General features: G+C 45.1%; 1 pseudogene; it reads left to right on the top strand.

Moving 5' to 3' along the window:
* Nucleotides 1–2,104: 2,104 nt before the first annotated feature.
* LOC115308910 lies at nt 2,105–3,351 on the top strand (annotated as a pseudogene).
* The last annotated feature ends 14,302 nt before the right edge of the window (nt 3,352–17,653 follow it).

Below are 17,653 nucleotides of genomic sequence, written 5' to 3'. Positions count from 1 at the left end.
GTTTTGTGCGAGTGGCGGCTGCTGACGAAAGCCAGCACCACGATGCATCCGGTTTCGTATAGGCACTTAGAAGCTAACATATTTGTGAGACAGCGAACTTTTCTATTTTAATATTTATCCTATTACGTCCTTCTGGCGTTGTGTTCGGTGAAGTGTTTTTCATATTCCGTATCTTGTTTAATGAAAACTTCTTTAAGGGTCTAATTTGAGTTACCGAAGGCTAGTTCAAATAAAGAAAGCTTAATTTTCTCCCCACTGTTCCTTCAATTGCTTACACGCCGAGGTGGCGGGATAGTTAGCGAGTTCTACTTGTAAGTGGGTTTGTAAGGAGGTCGCGGATTTTACAGCTACTGCGTCGGACCCAATTAGATGAAGTCCGAATGCGTAAACGTCGGTGAGGTAACCTTTGAGTGCACATAAAGAAACCATTCCTGGTAGAAATCCCTGAGCCTTACACTACGATGATCCCGTATCGTATGTGCTGATTTCAGATGTTTTATTTGTAATTTATTTTGATGTTGCAATTTGTCATTTATAATTTTCGAATCGGTTCGCGAACCGGTTCAGCGCCCCGAACCGGTTCGCGGATCGAATTAATCGAACCGGAACTGAACTGGAACAAAATTAATTTACCTGAACCTGAACCGTAACCGAACCCGTATTTTTTTCGGTTCGACACACTGGATTATAATGGTAACATACTTATTTTTAACCATTTTTCCAGGTGTTTGGGGTTTGCTGTTGTGCCGATGCTCCTGCCAGGGCTGCCATGCAGGAGACGACCCAATACAATGGGTACTTTGGCTGCAATTGGTGTTACCATCCTGGAGCCTGTGTTGGGGGCAAGTTGTTGCATTGGGATTGTATTTTGCTCAGAAGGAGGAACTGTCACAGAACTTGGCAGGTGCTGTGGACGTGTGCTAAGCTGTTAAGAAACACAATCCTGCCCTCCATGGGTGTCCTGAGCTTTTGGCTGCATAAAACTGGCAGCCGTCCCTCTTTTGGCAGCTGGGCATTCAGTATAGTTGATTAGGGTAGTTTCTAACTGCCTTCTATCTGGGTGAGAACTTATTAGGTCTTAAAAACCTACATGCTGCACTAGTAATTTTATATAATGCAAGAAGGGTACTGTGTGCAACAGCATCTAAACAGTGCAATTATTGGTTGATTATACAAGAACTTAAAAACATGGAGTAAAAGTTGAACATATTAACGAAATCCTGAGACAGGGACGACACAATCACAGAGGTCTTAATCATAGCTGATATCTTAATTGCTCACAGAAGGCAGGGCTGTACAGAAATAAAGAAGGGAAACTTTTTTGCAAAACATACTTCAGAGAATATGTGCATGTTCATAACATACTACATTTGCCAGTTCACTTGCGCCTGTACATTTTGTGGAGTAAATGTGCTGGCACCAGGTCAGAGTATTGTTTTCGTTGTGCCTCCAACTTGTGATTGGCAACGAAGTGGCCAAATGCTTGGTTGCCAAATGTGGAATTGATCATGCAATGTACTGTGGAGGAATAAACGTAGCAGCATGCGCTTAGAGCTCTTGTGGTGCAAAACGTTGACCTGCACGTTCTGCTTTTTTCTGTCGTGACGCTCAGTTTATACACTAATTTGGACGCTTCAAGACATTCATCCTAAAAACGTTACATACTGTTATGTTAATGTCCTCAAATTGCATTTTTCTTATAGGACGCGGTGAAGTATCCAGTTCACGGAGAACCATTGCAAGAAAGGTCGCACAAGGGCATGGACATGGTGGCGGCTTCTGAAGAAGGGGCTTGAGTGCATGGAGTGAAAGGGCTGTCTCCCTTGGTCAGTGTGAGGAGGTTTGACATTGTGTGGGTCATTCAGTCCAGATTTCATGCATTGTGTCCTTGGTGTCGCAAGGGGGGATCGGTGGCCGAGTGGGTTTTAGCGCACACCCAGCTCGACGCGCGTGGAGCGAAAGCTGGCGCTGCAGAACCCAGGGATCCTGGGTTCGAGCCCCACCCCTGCCCGTTTCGATCTAGATGAGCATCGTACCGGCGTGCGGTCGTGTATCACTACTGCGTGGTGCACGTTAAAGACCCCAGGCTAGCAGTTGTACTGCACTGGCTAAATTGCTCATCTACAGCGTGTGACTCGTCGCAACTTTAATGGCTGACCAACTACACGCTGTATAAATATCCCCACAACCCAATTTTTGGTGTCACAAAGCAACTGACTGAGCTTTGGTTTACAACTGCTGGTGAGCCATACTACATTGGTGAGCCAGGAATCGTAGCTGTAATCGATGGGTGGCTTTGCAGCATTCGACCTCCGCAAAGCTTTACCAGGCTTCCGAGGTCGCTAACACTCCGGAAGTACTGGAAAGCTGCGGAGTGGCAGCACTGGCTGCTGTATTATAGTGTACCTTGCCTGCAAGGCATTCTTCCCGATGCTTTCCTGGAGCATCTCAGGTTGCTCGTAAGCGGTATCTTTGCTCTACTGCAAGACAAAGTGACTTCGGAAGATGTAGAGAGGACGACTCAGCTTTTGGTGGAGTTTGTTGTGAAGATGCAGATGCTGTACACAGAACAGCAAATGATGTACAACGTTCATTAACTGCTCCACCTGCCCAAATGTGTTGTTTTGCTTGGCCCACCCTGGGCTCACTCGTGTTTTTCTTTTGAGTCAAACATGGGCAAGCTCCTGAAGCTTGCAACATCAGCAAATGGAGTTCCTCTCCAGATCATGGCAAGGTTGATGCTCAAAGACAGTATTACTGCCTATAAGGCTGTGACACGTCACGACACTGCGAGGCTCATTTCACGAGGAAACGGCTTGTCGTCTCTGAAGAATCTTCCTGTGCCTCTAGGGAAACCAAAGACTCTTATGAACCCATCAGAAGGTTTGTCCTTGAGACCATTGAACATGCTGATCACGTGAGTGTCTCTGAGTATTACAGAATGTCAGTCAGCAATGTGTCCTTTCACTCTGGCAGCTATCAGAGGCAAACGAAAACTGCAGAGCCATAAGACTCCCAGATGGTAGTTAGTAAAGATTGAACAGATTATTGGTGTTACTGGTAAGAATATCGCACCTAAACCGTTTGTTCATTCGCATGTTTACCATGTCAGCAGCCTTCAAGGTACCCCACATATAAAAGTTGCAAGAAAGCGACCGCAGCTCAAGCTCTACAAAATCGATATGAGCATCTTGCCATGCATATTCATGAAGTTGGAGAATCGGGTGTATTTTTGCAACTTTGTGAATCGCTATGAGTGGTCGTAGACCCAAGAGAGGCTTTTGAAAAATAATTGAGGAGTTTTTTGTTTTTTTGTTTTCTAAAAGTGACACATGCATGTTAAAGAGCAACTCCGCTTCATTTTTAGCTTTAAAAAAACAATGCAGTCCTCTTCAGTATCACCTAAGAAGACCACACATCAAATATTACGATGCAGTTCTGTCTAAATGTTTCTTAAACGGTCCGGCAAACTTTGCAACTCGCCAAGTTGCCGAAATCAGCTGACTTAAGCAGGCAAAACCAACAGTGCAGTCAAGGCTACGGTATGGGCGCAGTCTTTGAGCATCAACCTTGCCATGATCTCGAGAGGAACTCCATTTGCTGATGTTGCAAGCTTCAGGAGCTTGCCCATGTGCGCTGACTTATGCCGCAGTTGTGCTGACGTCGTCGAATGTCTTAGACTCCAAAACGTGGCGAAGAGTGCGGTGCGACGACACTTGTGCCTGGCACCCACCCGTCATTGAGTAGAGGATCACGTGACATCTCGTACCACTAATGTTGCCGGACGGAGCCGAATTTTTGGTTTCGATTTCCGCTCGTGTTTAAAATTAGATTTACAAATATATATCCAATGTCTCGCGTAGCAAGCGACGTAGTGTCTTTTTTAGGGCTTTTTAATCTGAAATCACTCATTATCCCTAAATTTCGGAATTGAGCGGAGTTGCCCTGTTAATGCATTGCTGTACCTGTGTTTGGGATTGATTTGTTTTAAGGGGGGACATTACCCAGAAAAGTCGAATTCTGTACCGCTTGCTTGATTTCAATCAAATTGGTAGTAGAAGTTTATGAGTGGCAAGCCCATCTTTGCCAAATTTCATTGTCTATGTCAATTCTGAAACACGATATGAATGTTACCATATGGAAGTCAGTGCATTCGCTTAAAAAAACTTGTATTAATATAAAATAAAAATTCGTGATTTTTATGTGTATTTTAGTCATAGGCATACCCTTAGCACATACCCAGCTAGTTATTTTGCTATATTGCTTTGTTTTTCACATGTATAACTCCATAAGAATATTCAAATATAATATGCTTAAGGCAGACCAAGTATACTATTTTAAGCTCTTATAATAGATTTACAAACACAAAATATACTCCACACCTAAAGAGAGTTTAGGTTCTTACCAACTGCGAGACCGAAAGCGAAGGATGCCTTCAATAAGCACAATTTATGGTCGCCAAACTTTGTCATTTCAGATAACCAAGATGCTAAATCGAACAGATATGACTATAGATTACAGTAAAACATTGTATGCTTTCAAGAAACAGTGCCGAAGCTTCCTAGTGGGCAACGGTAGAAGCTTCTTAGTGGTGTAATATGTAGGCTTAGTTGATATTTTTGTTATTTACTTAACTACAAATGTGGCTCTAGACACGGGGCCGGCGCTACATAACGCAAGGCCCAGGGCAAGAAAGTAAAAAAAAAAAAATGTCAACTAAAGTTTAAAAAGCAAAATCTGAAATTTAAAAATAACTTCGCTTATACTAAACATGAAGAAAAACGAGACGGGCATATTATCATGCGGGATATCTCTGGTGTGTATTTATTCAGTAGTGGTATGTGCAGATTGGCTTGGTTTTTTTATATATGCAATAAATGAACAGAACAGAGAACTGAGCAATTACAAAGGTGTCCGGGTGGAACAGTCCGGGTGGCATTGTGGCAACACAGGCATTTTTCTGTCCGGGTGGAACAGTCTGCAAATTGGCGAAGGCCCCGTGCCCGTCGGTCAGCTAACTATTTTTTTTTCCTTTGGAAAATTCAGCAATGAAAGTTATCTGTTGTGGCGATGTTGAAATTTTACAAAAAGTTCAACCGGCGAGTGACCGCGGGGCCCCTCTGTCACTTGCGGGGCCCTGTTGTAAGCGCGGGGCCCGGAGCGCCCGCCCCGCTCGCCCATGCCTAACGCCGGCCCTGTCTAGACATATATTTGATCATCATGCTAAACTAAAAGGCGACCATCAGTCCAATTTTATGCTTGTTCTTTTTTTTCGTGCAAGATTTATATTAGTGATGTGTTGCTTCTGTGTCTTACCACGTTACATTTGTTATGCAGTACGAATCATGCTTGTTGTGTAACATGTAATTTCGCTAGTTTTATTGAGTCCTTTTATTTCATTTTACATTTCACACTGTTGAATGTTGAAGTAGCTGTTTCATTGTGCCTTTTTATTTTTTTACTGAGTATGCCATGTTTTGCTGAATGTATTCATTGCACTGTTAAACTGTTGGGGGTGCACAACTTTGGACTTTAAATCAATAAAGAATTTGGTGCAAAACATTGATCTCATTTATTTCTGCCTTCATGGCTCTGACCTGCAGAGGTTAATTTAAGATGTTTATTTATGGTTTGCCAGTAACCCTCACGAATGATAAGTTACTGGCACAAGGCAGTGACTTTGAAATGCCTTCAACATGTAGCTACTGCAAGAGCATAGTGACTCTACTTTAGTGGGCCCGATATTTCAATAATTTCTCGAAGAGATGATCCCGGGCATATTTTGCGAGTACAAAATTTCCCAACCAGGAGTGATGTTTAATGTATTCGGATTCATATTTGCAAATATAAAGTTGTTTAAAATCTTTTAAAACAGCTAGCTTGCACTGGCTTATGCCATCTAATGGTGAATGAAATAAGAGGATCCTCACTTCTGTTTCTGCACCACTTTTTTGCCTACTATGCCCCATTTGCACTTTCTGTGAAACCCATGTCTACTGTATTCTAATATCTTTTATGCTAATGTCCAAGCATTTCCAGTTTTGCAGGAGATGGGTTCCCTTAAAGGGGCCCTGCAATGACTTTTTGACTGGTTTTTAATTTGCGCTGAACCTGAGCGTACAGAACGTAGTAACATAATAAAAATTTTCTTTTCTCAAATTTCGCTTTATTTTAAAAGTTATAGGCAAATTAGAATTACAAAAACAGGCAAAAAATAACCTCCTTCATGACGTCGTAGGTCCTGGCTTGAGTGGCCGTGAACTAGAGGAGGAGTAGTGAGCCCATCGAGCGCTCACGGCTGCCGCACTCCGTGTCGACGGCGCGAGAGGGCGCCACTAAAGCACGTGTTGGACAGGCTGTATGAAGCGGGCGGTCAGGGCAGCTTGCATTGCATTTGCTGCGCGACTAAACACTAATTCGGCGTAACACTTCATTGACCACAAACGACGGCAAGCACTGGGTAAAGATCAGTTCAGAACGGGAGCCACTTCGCGCTAACGCACCGACAAATGGCCAAATCGCCAGCAGGGCCCGCGCCGAAGGCCTTCGGAATGCTCGGAACCGGTCAGATTCTCGAGCCGGTATACGACCGCAGCGCCGCCGCGTACATCCGGGACCTTTCTACGCTCCTCGTTCGTCGTAGCCTTATCCCACTTGTTCTTTCTTGCATGCGCCGTTTTTTCCGCCGCTTGGTGGCGGGTATGTCGACGGGTCATTTCTTGTTTCTGTACTTTCTAAACTGCATTTGTTTCTTTTCTGATCTAAAATAGTGAACAAAAACTACTTTCATACGTAATTGAAACGGTTCGCGACACTTATATTATGTATCTCGACTAAAAAAAAAGCTTTTAGCGGCTTTGACCAGTGGCAAGCCAAGGACCAAAGACGTCACATTTTGCGCGCTTTCGGTACCGCGGGTCGCCCTCGTCGGTGGAGGAGGTTTCCGCGTCGTCCGGTTAAAATATGACGCACTGATATTTAGTTACTCTCTCCGTGCCCGCTGACTTACCCGAACCCCAAGAGACGTGGAAACCGCAAAAAAGGTAGACGCTAAAATATGATTGCAGGGCCCCTTTAAGTTGCAGATTGAGCATAAACTGGCAAATGCTTCCATTGGAACTGCTGATACAAGGACAGACACACATTTTAATTGCTTCGTCTAATCTGTAGCTCTGCACCAACTGGGATGAAGGTTGACTCATTCCAGTCAACCCTTAATTGTTGAAGCAAGAAGACTAACGGCCCTGAGAGAAATTTAAGTTTTTCATCAAATGGACATATGATCTGGACTCGCCCACTCCAGCTCAAGGTCCAGCTGGAATAACAGTTGACTGCTTCCAGCTCAGCTGGAATAGGGACAATTTACCTTCATTCCAGCTGGAACTGGTTCCAGTTGAGATGGATCCAGTGTTGTCCCAGCTGGACCTAGTGCCATTCCAGCTGGAACTGGTTCCTGTTGAGATGGATCCATTCCCAGCCCAGCTGGACTCGGCAATTCCCAGCTGGACTCAGCAATTTCCAGCTGGTTTTAGCTGGTTCCAGTTGGATTTCTAGCTGGAACCAGTTACATATTTTCACTTGGGAATTTTGGGCTCCAGATAAACGAATTGCAGAGTGACTAGCACTCTTGTGTAAGAAGCAAAAAACTGACCATTTCTGTCAAAAGCATCTCTTATCTCTGAACCTACTTGCTCACGGAAAACATGTTAATCAGTCAGGCTTGGTGGCAGCGTCAGCAAGCCTCTTGCGTGCAGGCTCATACAATGCTGAAGAATATTGAATGGCAGTTAGATGTTGCTTCATGAAGGCCGTAAGAACATGCAATGGTTATACACCATGCTCAAATTTAGCATTATATATCTGGTACCAAGAAAAGCCCCCAACTGAAAGTGCCTACAGCAAACATGATATTGCAACGAGCTCAGCTGAGTCAGCACGCACCTGTCTTCCATGCTGGTGGCCGGCGCTCGAATCCTGACACCTGCTATCATTTGGTTTCTTCCCATTACTGTAATGTTCTAGCTAAGTCGAGAATCTTACCATTTCTTGGGGATCAGAATGTTTGAGGAAATAACTTTCTAGACCAAATCTTCCAAAAGGCAGTGCGGTTACAAAAGGGACTTCATGTGACTGCGTAGGGCCGCCGCCGTCAAAGGATGTATGGGTTCTTTGTTACATTTTTATTTTGTAGGCACATATTTGCCTTATTAAAGCTTTATTTTAAGTGTTATCAAAACTGTTCATTGATTCATTTGTGAAAACAATTGCACGGGTGTGGCAAAAAAGATATAAGAAACATGCTCACCAGTTTGCATCTGTGCTGATACAGACTTGATTCAAGATAAAATAAATTATTAGCCACACAGTTACTGATAACACTTGGTGGAAATTAAAGAATTTATGATTAAATACTCACCAAACCGTCCGATGGAAATATATCGCAGTTGCCGCTACTCGGACGTCGGCCGCTGACCATTTCTGATCAAGAATTGAATCTTTCCGGTGTTCCTGTCATTCGGCCAATAGCACATGTCACCGTCCAACCAGCTCTCATGTAAGAGTGCCACGCCATTCTCCTCATCCAGTAACTTCGCAATATGACGTGCTATCCCGAGCAATAGGAGTGTGAGCAGTGGTTTAGACTTCAGTCTTCGAACTAGTTCACAAATCGAGAAATAATTAGGATTGTGATGACCATAATTGTAGCAGAAGGCTGAACTTGGTGTTGGCGCTCATATTGTGTGTGGGCGTAGCTATCGTGAGCACTCTGAAAGGAAACAGTTAATCTGGTTTCTTGCTATAGATTAACTGTTGCAGTTGCTGCAAGTTGTTTCAGTAGTCATTCTATTCCCACACAACAAGCAACACTTTATTATTTAGGCTGCGAATGCATCATTTCATTCTGTCAAACGACCAGTCGCTCATGTTTATCTTCAAACCTTTTTTCTTTTGTAAGGTCTGCATGTGCCGGCCCAGCTTATATATACAGCAGTTTTTTGCCTAAGACCAACAAGGTTTCTTTTTGTTAAATGCTATAGTAGCAACAATGACTCTCCAGAAGACTGCCCAAACACGCCTTTGGCATCTTTTCTTTTGCTTACATTTACAAGATAAAGTATTAAGAAGCACAAACTTTTTCCTCTTAGGTTAGAGCCCCGAACACAGACTTTTCACGGCACTGAGAGTTTTGATGACACCAAATGAATTCTAGGAGAAAGACTGCAAAACAGGCGATGGCTAGTTTGTGGTAGCGCACAATAAAGACAACACTCGACCCGGACTTTTGCCCGAATTGCAATCCTCACAATCCTTATTATCTCTCGGTTCGTAAACTGTCTCAAAGGCTGGAGCCCAGAAGTCAAGTCCTAGTCCCTGTTCGGACCAAAATGCCTTTATGAATTTCCAGAATTACCAAACAACAGTGCCAGGCAATGAGGTACCAACCGTTCGCTCGCTGTAGCCTATCAAAAAATGCAGAATCCAAATTCATGCAGGACATTTAAAACAGGGAGCTTAGAATGTATATCATCCTTATCGTGGGTGTCGTTCATTACTAGGCATTGTACCATTCTTAAGTGGCCCTTTATGTAAGAACAGCAACCAAGACCTTGCAATGACAAGCTATTGCGCGGGCGAGTTCTCAATAAAAATGGCGACCGGCAAAACAGCGTTCATGAACTGGCGCTAGTTTCGTATCTCAAAATAAAATTTTTAAACACTGTTTCAGCTATGTGTCTACGAACTAAAATGAGTAAGAGGTTTATAATTGCTGAAATTTGAAATATTTAGCATATTTTGTGCAGCTAGCCAAATATGAAAATAAAGTGCGTTTTCATATCCTCGTCCAATCTCCCTAGAATATCTGGTGGGTACGTGAGACCGATTCCATGAGACGATGTACCGATAAGAATCTCCTAGGGACATACCAGGGATGTCCTATCCCGAGCAGTAGATTGGGAGATTTTAGGGATATCCTGGGGATATTGTGTGTTGTCTGGGCAGACTGCACTTGCCAGAATAGAGTGGTGCAGCTGCTACCCTGAGGTTCCTGCACCTTCACTTAGAATGTTTTTTTTTGCCTTTAGTTCTTTGGTAACGGTTATGATTCTGAGCTGCTGAACAAACTGCATCTGAAGCGATGCTTGGTGAACGACAAACGCGATTTGCTGCGGGCCACTCAAAGTTGGCGTGCACAATTGTGGACACAGCTGCTAAAGGGCCTACTCCGCTGTGTGCCAGAGTTGATACAGGCCCTATGTAAAAGGTGGTAGAAAGTTGAAGAAAAGCTTTGTCTTCAAACATATAGGCACAACTTACACAAAGCAAAGTGAACACACAAAGCTAGTCCACATCGCCATCATCGTGCTGCCGCAACAGGGGGCTCTGGAAGTTTGACAAAATTGTGCAGATTGCATACATCTCGTTCACTGCTGGACCAAGTGAGAGAGAGATAACCCGATCAAAATGTGAAAGCTCTTAACCCGCTGAATTTGCCTCTATATGAATATGCAGTGATGCGATGCTCTTTGTTTCCTTGACTTGGGTCTCCGTGAATGTCCCCTGCTGAAGGAACTGAGGGATGTTGAGCTTAAAGGGACACTGACACCCCCCAAAAAAATTTTTTTATTTTTTGCCAGGCGCTTCATTATGGTGTCGGAGGACTACCCAATTAATATTTTGCAACAGAGTAGCGTATTTTTTTAATAAAGCCAAAAGACGCAACTCCTCGAAACCGAAACCGAAACCCGACGGAGGTCGGAGAAGTGGAGAGAAGAGAGTGAGTGGCGGAAGTCACGTGGCTACACCCAACCGTGCGTTATTTTTTTTTTTTTTTTCTCCTCTCCGGTAGCAGACGACAGGACATGCGGCGTGCGATGCGGCGTGCGGGAACTGCTCGCCGTGCGATTTTTTGCAGTTATGTTTGTTCCGCTCGTTGTTCTGTACTCCAAGATGAGTTGTTTTGTACATTGAGGAGTTGGAGATGAGTAGTGAGTGCCCGTGGTGAATTTCCATGATCGGCTCCGAAAAGAATACACCCAAGATGTTGCGTGAACAGCTGGCTCACATTTCCTGCATCCGAAAAAAAGTTGCATTGTGCGACAGAGTTCCCGAAAGATCAAAGGGATCGGGACCAACGGCTGGCTGCAATTCCTGTAGAACATATACGGGTACCTCGGAAAGCGGACGTTACCTGATTTATATGCTCCTTGCATTTTGTGGAAAGTGATTACATTGAGCTCGCAGGTGTCAAAACGGAAATCCCATACCATTTAATTCAGCGAAGTATCGTCCACAACATTAGTTTGTTATTTTTTGTTTGTTTCTTCAGTGATGATTGTAAAAATATATATATATATGTAAACATCGGAAAATGTTTGAAAAAAAAAAAAAAAAGTTTCACGGGGGATCGAACCCGGTCCTACCGCGTGTGAACCGGACGTCTTTCCGACTGAGCTACTGGGGCATCGTTCTTCTGGTGGATCTCTTTCCTTAGTAATAATTCAGCCGGTAAACTGTAAGTTGGAAAGTTTGCTGTCGATTTTTCTCTAGCAAAAGCGCTCCCGGGTCGAAGTCGGGAAGCACCACGCTTTGGGGACATTCGCACCTAGTAAAGAAATCGTACGCGTGCATATTGAACTCGAAGTAGACACGTCGTGCTTGACGTTTGCGGGAGCGATGTCTTCAGCCACGAGAAGGGAGCGACGGCTCGGCGACGTCTTCGTGCAAATCGGCTTGGTGGCCGGGCGTGTCGTACGGGATGAATAGCAATTCTTTTGATCAGTCCCAAATTTCTCTTTTAACGGTAGACAGAATTCGCCGGTACCGCGAACGACAGTTCTGAAATAGAGGTCCCACGCCCGTCGTCCGCTGCCATCGCCGGCCCGAGAGTCCCACGATACGCGAAACGACGAACGCACAGAATGCTTCCGGTTGTCTGTGGAACGTTTTTTTTTCAATCAACGTATTTACAGCTTTTTAGAAGCCACAAAAAATGGGTTTCATATTTTTTTCTATTTTTAATATTGAGTGTGTGCCTTCAGTGACCCACGACTTCGATTAAATTTGGTGGTCGCATCGATACCTTAGAAAATGGCCCGTGACCGCGAAAAAGAGAGTGAGCGAGACTCGAACCGGCCAGTTCTTGATCGGCGGTTTTCGGGCGGAAAGAAACCGAATTTCGAGCCGCAAATTCTGTTCTGGGTAGTTGAGCTCTCATATGTCACGTACAACTAAAAACCTCAGCGAGCATAAATACCCTGTCAGTGTCCCTTTAACATTTATCTCCTCCAGGAGGTTCGAAATCAGAAACCCTTTATCGGACATGACCGTTCCTTCTCGTCAAAGGGGAGCTTTAGGAATCCACTCTGCCAGATGCATTCCCTGTCTGACATGGACCCCAAAAACAGCTACGACACAAATGTCACGGTTTCATCTGGAAATAGCCCTATCGATTACTTGAAAATTTTTGTCGATTGTGCGACGAAAAGCAGGCCGACTGAAGCGTGAGGGAGCTGGGAGCCTAACACTTGATTTCCGTTTCATCAAGGATCATGCTTGATGTGGGGTACTTTTCTCTAAAAGGAGGTGGCACGGCCTTGTCTACCTCCTGCCGTGTGAAGCACGGTGGAGAGTGTCTTAGGTGCTGATACAGGGAGCAGACCAACGTTAAGCAGAGCCTTGACACTCGTGGTAGAAATCCCTAGCTGGAAGGCCAAGTCTTTGTTGAGGAGGCCAAACCGAAGGCAAACCAGTACTAGGAACAGCTCGTCATGGTCTTCCTTGTTTTCTACCTTGCGAGTAGGAGGTCAACAACATTTTGATGTTTTCTTCATTGCTGCCCGGATTTAAAATATACATCATAGTCTGCCAGTCGTGTAGAACTGCTCGTCATCGGGCCTGTCCTTGAGGGGGGACACTACCCAGAAAAAAAAATTTCTGCAAAAAAAGTTGAGTTTTGAAGATATATTACTTCATAAAATTGATTCACAGGGCTGAAACTTTGCATTCCCTCTTTCTATATGGTTAGAAGCAGCTCCTGCAAATATCATGCGGACTGAGTGAGCTGTTCAAAAGTTGACAATCCCAGGTAGTGCCTCCCCTTAAAGCAGTTTATTGAGAACTTCCAACTTGTTTTTTGTTGTAGTTTCTGGTTGGAGTCTTGCAGAAGTTTCACATGCCTCATCAGTTTACAAACTTCATTTTTTGGCTTCTGCTAGCTCTTTCGAGCCCTTTGAAGGTCGCATATCAGCCTACTCACTTGTGCAGCTGGCTCAGCGACTCGTGCTTGAAGCTCTTTTAGCCAGGAAGGATACTTTGGGAAGTGATAGGGGCTGGTTTGCAGCAGCTGCTGCGCTGTTGGCTTCATCGTCTGGGATCGCGGCTGGCGTACCGACAGGGTTGGCCGCTGGTGCAGGATTGTGCCTGTTAAATTTTCTTCTTGGCATTTTACAAGCTGAGAACTTGAATTTGCTGGGGGCATTCCTTTCCTTTAGAAATTTCCTTCCATTTATATAGCCAGGCACAAAGTCTTTCTTGAAATGTAGTAGACACACCTTTGTTGACTGCATCACATTGAAGTGTTTCCCCTCATCTCTTCTTATTGCGACTATCCACTTCTTAAGCAACTCATTGTCTTGCGGGAAATGGAACTAGGAAACTTGGAAGTGGAATTATTGTTGAAAATTATGTGATATGTAACTATAATGCTGCAGATGCAGCTCTACAAAACATTAATTCTCTGCTAGCCTTCTCCAAACTCCTGAGTCTATTGAGCTAGAAAGATATCTGACTCGATGGGCTTCAACAAATTGTGTAGTGGTATCCCCGTCCTATTAATTTTGCCACAAGAAGCAAGCTGCTGAAACCACTCTCCCCCGCAGGGGGCACCTGTGAAAGCAGGTGTTTGGAGAGTGGCGTCTCCACGGACCCCGAGCCATGCGGGTTCGCCCGCCCACGTCTGGCTGTGCGTGGCTTTCCCGTGTCCGGGGAAAAGGGCATCCTGGTGGTTGAGTCGAACCCGGGGTAGGTTTGGACCCTTCGGGGCCCCCCGGGTGAGGCAATACGCCACTTCGGCCCCCGCTTCCCGTAGACGGGTGTCCTGGCTTGGCCCGACCAGGATGATTCAGTCAGTCGCCACTTCTACTATCCCCTCCCTTCTTTTACCTTTGTCTTCTCCTTCTTTTCACTCTTCTCATTTCTCTTCTTTCCTTTTTCAACTCTTTTGGCGGCAAGGGCTAACCCTGGGTGGCGACAGACACCTTGTCTAGAACCACACTTGGTTATAGAAACTGGGCAGCACTAATAGAGTAACGTCTTCAGCCAAGCCATTCTTGTTATGGAGCGTTACCTATTCCCTTGTTGGGCTCGGTGGTGGGCGGTGCACCACAGTTTCCGAAAACCCTCCCCCTTCATATGGGTTCCAAACTTAAACCTTTTGATCGGCCCCCCAAAAGGGGCCGCACCGAAGCACTGAACATGATGAAAGAATCTTTCGTACTGCAGAAATTCCCGAAATTCCTTGTAATGCACTCGGAAGGTGACAAGCCACTTGGCAAACTTTCTCCCTTTCTGGTCTCCAAAGTTCTTGAAGGTGTTATTGGCTCCAATTACAGTGCAAAAAAGATGGCTTCTGATGATCTCCTTGTCGAGGTCAACACAAAGCAGCAGAGTGATGCCCTTCTCAAACTCAACCTTGTCTCCGACTACAAGGTAAGCGTCAGTCCTCACCGCAAACTGAACAGTGTTCAAGGAGTCATTTCTGAGGATGACTTGCTTGACTCACCTGAGCCAGAGATAATTGAGGGCCTCTCTAGTCAAGGAGTTACAGATGCACGACGAATCACTATCCGCCGTGATGGTGTGGAACGGAAGACAAAACACATCATTTTGACTTTCGATTCAACCACTCTGCCACAGACTGTAAAAGCAGGTTACCTTCAGTGCCGTGTCCGACCTTATGTGCCGAACCCTCAACGGTGCTTTAAGTGCCAGAGGTTCGGCCATGGGTCACGGAACTGTCGGGGAAGGGACACCTGTGCAAAGTGCTCCAGCAAGGAGCACGTCACAGATGCGTGCAATAATGAGCCCCATTGCGCAAACTGTGGTGGCAACCACCCGGCATACTCCCGCTCTTGCCCTGTGTGGAAAGACGAGAAAGAAGTTGTTACATTAAAAGTCACTGAAAACATCACGTATACTGAGGCAAAGAAGCGTTTTGCCTTTGTTTCAAAAGGCACTTATGCCGAGGCCGTGCGGAGGGGACCAGCTCGGCCAATGGTTTCGATGGGAACGCAGACGTCTCCGGACGACCTGCATCTCCCATCACGGTCCCCCTCGAAACCCCCGGGAGCGGCGCCGGTGGCACCGCCTCCGAACCGCAAGGTGAATGCTGCCTTGCCAGCATCCACCCCAGAACAGGAGATGACGTCTCCTGCTCAACCAGCTGCTTCGACCTCTCGGGGTCGGGGCCTACCTCCCCACACCTCTGCTCCCCAGAGGAAGCCTGGGGAAGTGCCAAAGCAGTCGACCTCCAAGGGCCAGCTGCCAGCAACTGCAGACGAGCCCATGGATGAGGGTGGGTCGAGATCTGATGAGGAGGCTGTCCTCTCAAGATCAGAGTCCACCCCCTCTGCCTCCGGTGACTCTAATCGGAGGCAGAATAACCCCCCCAAAAAACAAAGTGCACCGCGTGTAAAAATAGATTTTAAACCGTAAGGAATATAGCTTTTTAGTAGAATTTGTATGTTATACTTATTTTGTTTTAAATGGTTAAAAATATAGGTATAATGCAGTGGAACTGCCGCGGTCTTTTACGAAATATTGATGATGTCAACTTTTTTCTCGATGAGCTCCAGCCTGTTGCCATCTGTTTACAGGAGACTCATCTTAATGAAACACATACACAGGTATTACGGCGACATCAGGTTTTTAGAAAGGACCGTGTTTCTTGCAACAGCTCTTCTGGTGGAGTAGCTGTGGTTGTGCAGAGTGGTATTGCCTGTGCTCCTGTCCCTCTTGCGACCCACTTAGAGGCAGTAGCAGTTCGTGTTCTGCTTGACCGCCTAATTACAATTGTCTCGCTTTACCTTCCACCAAACCTTCCAGTGCATGTACATGACCTGCAAGGACTTGTGGGCCAACTCCCGCAACCTTTTTTAATCTTAGGAGATTTTAATGCACACCACCCCATGTGGGGCAGTGGTCGTCAAGACTCCCGTGGTGGTGTCATAGAACGTTTTTTACTGTCATCTGGCCTTTGCCTTTTAAACAAGAGACAACCGACTTTTTTTAGTGCACCTCATAATACTTTTACTTCCATTGATCTTTCCATATCATCACCTGCTTTACTTCCTTGTTTTTCTTGGAAGGTTTTAGAAAATCCTTTTGGTAGTGACCATTTTCCTGTAATTTTAGAAAGTTCAGTATCCCTTCCTTCTCTTCGAGCTTGTGCTCCCAAGTGGAAATTAGATAAAGCCGACTGGTCTTTATTTTCTCTGGAGGCAGCCGTCGATCCCGCTGTTTTTTTAGCTATGTCTCCTGAGGAAGCGACTCTTTACCTTACTGAAAAAATTATAAATGCTGCTTCTCTGTCAGTTCCCCGAACTTCTGGAAATATTCCCAAGAAATGCAGGCCTTGGTGGAACAAGGACTGTACGACCACCATAAAAGCTCAGAATAAGGCTTGGGGAAGGTTTCGGCGGTACCCGACTGTTCAGAACAAGATTAAATTCAAACAGTGCAAAGCAAAAGCTCGTTGGACACGAAAACAAGCCAAGAGGACCTCATGGGTAAAATATGTATCCTCTCTGAACAGTTTTGTTCCTGCAAAAGAGGTATGGGATTGTGTTCGGAAAATTCGGGGTACTTACCACTCCTTCAGTATTCCCCTTTTTCCTTCATCATCCCCATCACTAAAAGATCAGGCTGACATTCTTGCTGATCATTTTCGAGAGGTCTCCAGTTCTTCAAATTACAGTACTAAATTTAAAAAGTTCAGGTCTTTGGCAGAAAAACAGCCAATTGATTTCTCTGGAAGTGATACTGGTTGCAACCGGCCGTTCACAATGTATGAACTTGAAATAGCCCTTGCAGTAAGGAAGCAGTCAGCACCTGGCCCAGATATGATTCATTATGAACTGCTGAGGCACTTGTCGGCTGAATCCTTGATGAATTTGTTGTCTTTCTTTAATCATTTATGGGCAGCTTCTTGTTTTCCACAGTGCTGGAAGCAAGCACACATCATTCCCATCTTGAAGCCTGGCAAAGACCCTTCCCTACCAGCAAGTTATCGGCCTATCGCTTTGACTAGTTGTCTAGGAAAAACTTATGAACGGCTTATAAACAGAAGGCTAGTATACATTCTAGAACAAAAGAAAATTTTCGATAAAAACCAGTGTGGTTTTAGAAGAGGTCGCTCAACCTTGGATCACCTTGTCCGGTTAGAGACTTTTGTTCGTGAGGCTTTTGTGAACCGGCAGCATTGCCTTTCTGTCTTTTTTGATTTACAGAAAGCTTATGATACGGCATGGCGGTACGGAATACTTCAGGACCTGTATAGGTGCGGTGTTCGAGGTCGCATGCTGCGTTGCATAAAGGACATCTTGACAGACCGTTGTTTTCAGGTCCGCCTGGGATCCACGCTCTCGGATGTTTT

The sequence above is a fragment of the Ixodes scapularis genome, unplaced genomic scaffold (assembly GCF_016920785.2).
Source record: "Ixodes scapularis isolate PalLabHiFi unplaced genomic scaffold, ASM1692078v2 PGA_scaffold4__175_contigs__length_147842914, whole genome shotgun sequence".
Lineage (NCBI taxonomy): Eukaryota > Metazoa > Arthropoda > Arachnida > Ixodida > Ixodidae > Ixodes > Ixodes scapularis.
The sequence above is the reverse complement of the archived record's forward strand: the minus strand, read 5'-3'. Positions and strand labels throughout refer to the sequence as shown.